This window comes from Haliaeetus leucocephalus, unplaced genomic scaffold (assembly GCF_000737465.1).
Source record: "Haliaeetus leucocephalus isolate CR32 unplaced genomic scaffold, Haliaeetus_leucocephalus-4.0 Scaffold473, whole genome shotgun sequence".
Classification (NCBI taxonomy): domain Eukaryota; kingdom Metazoa; phylum Chordata; class Aves; order Accipitriformes; family Accipitridae; genus Haliaeetus; species Haliaeetus leucocephalus.
In genome coordinates, this window is record NW_010972909.1 from 7,662,560 (window position 1) to 7,669,286 (window position 6,727).

A 6,727-nucleotide genomic window follows, 5' to 3' on the forward strand; every position below is an offset into this window, starting at 1 on the left:
CAAATTGTGCCTCCCCTGCCCTGGCTAAGCAGGGGCTGCTCCCATGCAGCTGGCAGACCTCGTGCCTTTTTCAGGGCTGGTGGAGGATATGCAAGGAAAAGTCCCACCACTTCAGAAAATGGAGAAGCCAGAGAAACACCGAAACCCGGGTGGAGCAAGTGAGAAAAGTTTTATTAGAAACAAATTGGAAATGCAACTCCTGTTAATTCAGAAGCGCAGACTTTTGCAAGCTGAGATTCTAGCATTTCCTTTTGTATGCAAGAAAAAATGCTGAATCTGAAAACAGTAGACTTAACAGAATATATGGACACATGAGTACAGCCCGTAAACTGCCCGCCTCCACCCCCCAGCCCAGTCAGGTTACAAAATTTAATTTCTGTGGTGACAGCAAAATCTATCAGAAAAAAGCCTGGTGCCTGGGTCCCCATCTGAAGCAACACTCTGGTGTTTGGGAGTCTCAGACCAGCAGGGTGGAGATCATACAAATACACCTTTTTTTCACATTCCTGACCTAAAGACACCTTGGATCCAGAAAACTCAAAGCGTTTAGAGTGCCTGATTTATGGTGGTTTATTTTTCTGTACTGTTTCACTCTCTATGCATTGGCAGGCTTGGGCAGTGAAATGGGACGGGAGGCTTTCACTTTTCCATCAGCTCTCCTTGCATGTGTGCTGCTTGCCTGCTTGGACTCACAAGGTAGAAGGGAAAGTGTAAAAGTCTGTTTTCTATTATTTTCATCGCAATTGTTCCCTAAACTATCGCACTAAATCCCTGGTGACCAGTATTGTCAGTATAAATGGGGATAGCTGCAGGGCTTGGTTGGCTGGGGCACATTACAGATCTGGGGCACTGGCTGCCCCTGCCCTCCGTGTGCCAGCACTGGCAGCTGTGGAGCTGGAAGAAAATGTCCCCAAAAAGACATTAGGGTGGCTTCCACACCCCTCTGCATGTGTGCGGGTCCGGCTCCAGCAGTGATGCTCCCAGCCAGCCCGATGGAGGACAGATCAGGCAAATGCTTCCTCTTGTCATAGTTTTGGTGAAAGAGAAATCCCACACTGAAGTAAGAAGAAATCCCTCTTCAGTCAGCTTTGGGCCATTTAAAAACAGGGCTCTCTTTACAGAGCCACAGAGAGTGAAATGGGGTTAAAAACCTGTCTTGCTCAAATATCTAATTCCCAGGACAACCAGGGCTCTTAACGCTGAGGGCTCCCTTAATCGGTGTCACTCTCTATATCTCCCATAACTTGAGGTCAGTCCAGCACTTGTCATTCATAATACATCTGACTGAAGGAGACGTGTATAGTCAAATCACCCTCTGCAGATTATTCTCCCGGTTCAGGCTGGGCTCCTGCTTGTGTTCGGCAGCTGACTCTCAGATGCCCGTGCCAGGCAGGAATACCTGGGTGCACCCAGGTGAAGTGGGGAATCATTTGTGAGCTTTGGTGGGTGCCTGTTCCATGCTCTCTCTGCAGTCAGTCGCTGTGAGCAGGCATTAATGGCTATGTTCTAATGCGAAGATGGCTTTGTGGATTGGGAAAGCATTATGGTGACAAATGAAATATGCATTGCCTGTATCTTCTTAAAAAAAAAATAGAAAAAAGAAATTCCCAGCCCCCCCAAACAAGTTTGAGGTTTAGATGAGTCTTTCAACTGTTTTGCTTGGACAAAGGCATGGAAATCAGGTACCAAACCCAAAAGGTCTTTGTAGATGTAATCATCCTTTATAGTATTTGACTACAGAGCCAATTTAGGAGAGGATAAATGCTACCGGTTAGTGATTACAGGAGGCAGCAGCAGAGCAGAAAGCAAAAATCCCTGGGGAGGGGGGAACTGCAGAGACCTGGGACAAGCCAGCACCAAAACGCATCTTCTTGGAGCCCTGGCTACAGGTGCTACAGTCCGTGCATGGCCACTTAAAATGAGCTCAGGACGACATCGTCAGCTGAGGGTACAGCGCGGCCTGACGTGACGTGGCAGAGGACTTCCATACACCTCAGAAAAACTTGGCCTTGCCTTGGGATTTATGTTTCAGGCTGACAACATGAGAGACCCTTGATTTTGGCCGCCTGAGCCCGCCAGGAGCGGTGGGTCCCCACCGACTGCCATGCCGCCCAGTGCCTTAAGGAGGCTTCCAGCTTCACACGCAGGACTGAGCTGCTGTTGTTCCTCTGCACCTCCCTTGAATCCCCCTAAGCCAACACCCTTTGCTAAGACCGAAAAACATTTTCCAGACGCAAGCATGTGTACGTGTGTGGGTGGGTGGGGTGCAGGGGACTATGAAAATTTCAAGGGGAGGTATGACATCCTGGCTTTCTAAATATAGAGGACCTGAACTGTGGCTTCTCTCACACACCAGCAGCGTGCTTTCTGTTTCGAAAGGCCCCCAAAGCAAATATTGGACTGGCGTGTTGCGTGAAAAAAAAAAAAAAAAAAAAAAAAAGTCCTGCGAGTTGATTACAGTTTCCAGCGCTCTTGCGCAGAGCTGTTTTTTAGGCAACGCTCCAAGTGGTGCCCACGCAGAGCCGGCCGGGCCGGCAAGGCGCAGATGGCCGTCACGTGAAGGCGGTGGCGGGAGGAGTGGGCTGGTGGCAGCCCCGGCACGGGGTCAGGACCCAGCGGTGCTTCCCCTTCGCCCACCGGCCCCTGCCCTTCCAGCAGGGAAGGGGGGGGGTTGCAACAGCCCGCCCCCCCCCCCCCCCGGGGCAGGTGCCACCTCGGTGCCTGGTGGGGTTGAGAATGTGACATTTTGGCTCCGTGTAAGGCACCATGTCTCGGTTCCCTTTTCGTTGCCGTTATTGTCGCTCCGGTATTTGCATAGCATAACATCAAAATGCCTCAGAGCCAGAAGAAAGTGGTAGCTGCTGCTTCTCCTTTTAAAAAACAAGCAGTTATCCAGGCAGCACCATCGCTGTTTGCGTGTGCTCGGGGTGGAGGAGCAGGCATGTCACCAGGGGGGTTACAGCCTTTGGAAAAGTTTTGCAGAACTGAATTTAATCAAGACCGATGATCTTTAAGCCAAGCTATAAAATCCTGCAGAGAGTTATATCCCAGTAATAGACCCTATTAGAGGGTCTAGTGCAGTCTATAGAAAGGATCTCCTCTCTATTAAATCCTCTAGGGTTTGAGTACTCATTTACACAAAGGGCCCTTTTAGCTGTGTAAAATGGCCATAAAGTAGGTGTAAAAATGATTGATGCCGTCTTTACAACCCCTTTACACTGGGAAAACAGTGTAAAGTGGCCAGGGTGCAAATGAGAATCACACCTGGGTTTGTGAGAGTAAATTACACTGAGCCCTTCGCAAATTCTGTGTGTCTGTAGCGGTTTAATCCTACCCCTTTCTGCGGAATTCACCCAGAGAATAAATTTCCAGGACTTAAAAAAAACTGTTTTTTTCTTCAACACCTCTGTCCTTTCCAAGCCTTTTAGTCCCAGTCTTTCTCCTGGTACAGTCTGTGTGGACTCTGACACCAGGAAAAGGCTGGGAGCTGTCTGAGTACGCTGTGGTAGGTGAAAATCCTTTAAATAGTACTTTCCAAAATTCTTGATCCGAGCAAAATACATGTTGTAAAACCATACCCAGGGGAAACCAGTTCCAAATGCTACCGTGTCCATTTCCCCATCTCTCCTGTTCTGATTTTATGCTTTTGAGATATATAAAGAGGAAACACAGAAGTTAGTCTTTGCTAGATCAAAATGCCCCATATTTATTCATTAAGCATTAAAATACCGACAGAATATATGATTAATATTGCTTTCTTCCAGAGCAAAGGTTAAGCTGCAAGGCTCTGATTAGTGAACTGAACTCAGCGGCGGTGGCTCAAAGCGGAGGGTGCGCTGTTAACGGAGGTGCACAGCTTGCTAAGCGGAGCAGGCTCTCTTATCCAGATCTTCCTTCTCTTCCCCGTCGCCACGCTGAAGGCATCTTCAGTGACTCTGTGACCACCACCGCCGCGTCTTTCGAGCTCTAGAGGAGTCCCAGCAAATTTAAGCCCGGGGGTGAGTAGGCAGAGGCCAGGCAACGCGAGCCCAGCCCCATCTAACAGGGGCTGGCCTCTGGGAGCCCAGTGCCTGGGAGGTGATGGGAGACAGGGAGTGAAAACATGGGTGAGACCGAGGTCAAAGGATTAAGGAGACAAAAGCGCGGCTCTGGTGGAAATGCCGCTCAGCCGAGGCCACCCAGCCGTCTCCCACAACAGCTTGCTGCTGCCAGCCTGCACGCAGCGCAGCACATCCTAAGCTAGGGCTGTGCAGACCAAGTCATCTTCTGAACAACAAGGAAAAGGCAGGGTGGGAAAACATGCCCCGCTCTGCCAGCAGAGCCTTCCTCTTGTTTTGCCAACTTTCAGGGTGCAGCGCCTGGTGGCGAGGGCGGGAGGAAGCCCCAAAGCTGAGCTGTCCTTCAGCCTCCCCTCGATCCCTTTCCCGCTTCTTGTTATCTTCTTTGCGGAGACGAGAGCCCACAGTTTTGGTCGTAGGGAGGAGCAGGCGCAGCGAGGGTCGTGTAGGTGGGCGGAAGGTATATCCTCCGCCCTACACTTCCACGGAGAGCGCAGTGGGAGTCGTGCGAGGGATGGGGGACAAACCAATATCTAAGTACAAGCAGCAAGTGAGAGGCACCCCTGTGGACCCATCTCATATGGGAGGCTGGCCCTGGCACGGGTCCGCCAGCGCTGCTTGCGGCATGCCCCGCCGGAGTCGGGGGACCCGGGCTGGATCCCGCCACCGCGCGGATGGCACCGCCGATGCCGGCAGACGGGTCTTACGTCGCCAACCTGCCCGCACGCTCCGCCGCCGTCTCAGCTTGCTCCCAGCGTGCCTGGGAGCCAGGCTGAGGGCTTTGGATGGGTGGCGATGTGTAGGCAAGCAAACGGGCACCCTTGCAAATGTGCCCCCCGGCCACGCTTACTGTATTTTTAGTATATACTATACTATATATAGTACTGTATATTTATTACTGTTATTTGTAGATGCATAAAAAAGGCCATTTGGAAGCTGGTCTCATAAACCTTCATTTTCTGAAGCTCCTCACTTTGCAGCTTGGCAGAGAGCACCTTGGTGACGCTGACTACTCTAGAAGCACTTTCCATGACAAAAACTTGAGCGTGTACACCAAGCAGCACTCTAGGTGGACCACAGGAGACTTAACTACGCTGTGATCTTCTGACCCTGGAGGTATGCTGGTCTAGCCCCGGGGTGATGTGTGATCACCATACGGAAGGCAGTTTTGGGGTAGGATTAGAGCTACTTAAGACAACTAGCTTTTTGCCAGACTGGGTTTTTGACTTCCTGGTGGCTATTTTTGCTGCAGAAACAGAAAGTTTTTGTTTCTTTGAAGCCTTATAGAAATATTATTTGCTTCCTCCTTGCTAATGACTATGGCACAGTTTTTCTGGCATGTGATTGCTCCACCCCACCTCAGAAACACCCTTGCTCTGGCCGGGATCGGGAAATCCCTAGTCATGGCAGGGTGTGAGCACCAACTGCCTTGCCCTTGCATAGATATATATTGGCAGGCAGTGCAAAACGCTGCCGATTCAGAATTGCTCCTACATTTAGAAGTCCATGCTGTGCAAGTGGAAATGACAGCTCGAGGGACAAACCAACACACTTGTCTTGGTGTAAGGCTAATAAGACTTAAAGCACTTCTAGAGCCACACTTTCGGGGTGAAAAAGCACTGTTTGAATGCGTTTTGTTATTCTATGCTGCTTATTAAGAAAACATTATGCTTTTGCCCTCATCATAATAAATGATGTCTTTGGGAGACTGGCAGTCTCTTCTTGCTTCCCTCCCTCCACCCCATTTTAAAAACATTCATTGTTGCGGGGATATATCTTTCAGGGCTGTTGGCCCAACTCCACTGCTGGTGTGTAAGGCTGATTGTCTTCAGAGCAGTTACACCAAAAATGCATTTGGCCTTTTGTGCTTGGAGTATAATTGGTGGAACTGGCTAGACGCCGGGTTTGGGAGCCTGCAATTACAGCAATGTCAACATAGTTTTCAACGTGACTAGTGATTTAGGGTCCTCCACTTTAGAAGAGTAACTCAAGGTTTCTTAAACTGATCTTTTCTTACAAAGTGCCGAGTGTTCATACTTCAGAAATCTGCCTGGGGTCTCAAGCAGGGCCCACCAAATCACCATCAGTCAACCCACTCATATTGTTGTTTATTAGTAATTGGTTTAGGTAACCTATATCATTAGTCACTCTGAAAATTCTTATGTCTATTTTATATGGCAGTTGTCAAGATATTCACTTTGCTGTTGGTCTCAACCTGTATTTGAAGAGGTCTTGACCTTCCTAATTACTTTTACATCTGGAGAATCCCCATCAGGTTAGCATGGATTATATACAGAGCATCTGAGAGACAATATATTCCCTAAGCATGATCAGCATGATTATATTTAAGCAGTTTGGACCAGATCTTTATCTGGTAGAAATTGGTATAGCTTCTCCAAAGGCAAGAACAGATATCTACCAGCGAGGGAAATGTACCCTATTTCTTAGCGGCTGTAGCCCTGCAGATGAGTTCCCAATGATTTTCTAAGCTCTCATTTTGTCTATGGCTATTAAAGATCCTCTTTGGTGAGTATTGTACAGCTGCATCTTTAGGACTTTGTGACCTCTATATAATCTCACAAGAGACCTTTTGCAAGAGCAGTCATATAAAATGCTCTTAAAATGATTGAAAAATATGTTCATTAAAACTGTGTGAATGTTTTTCCCTT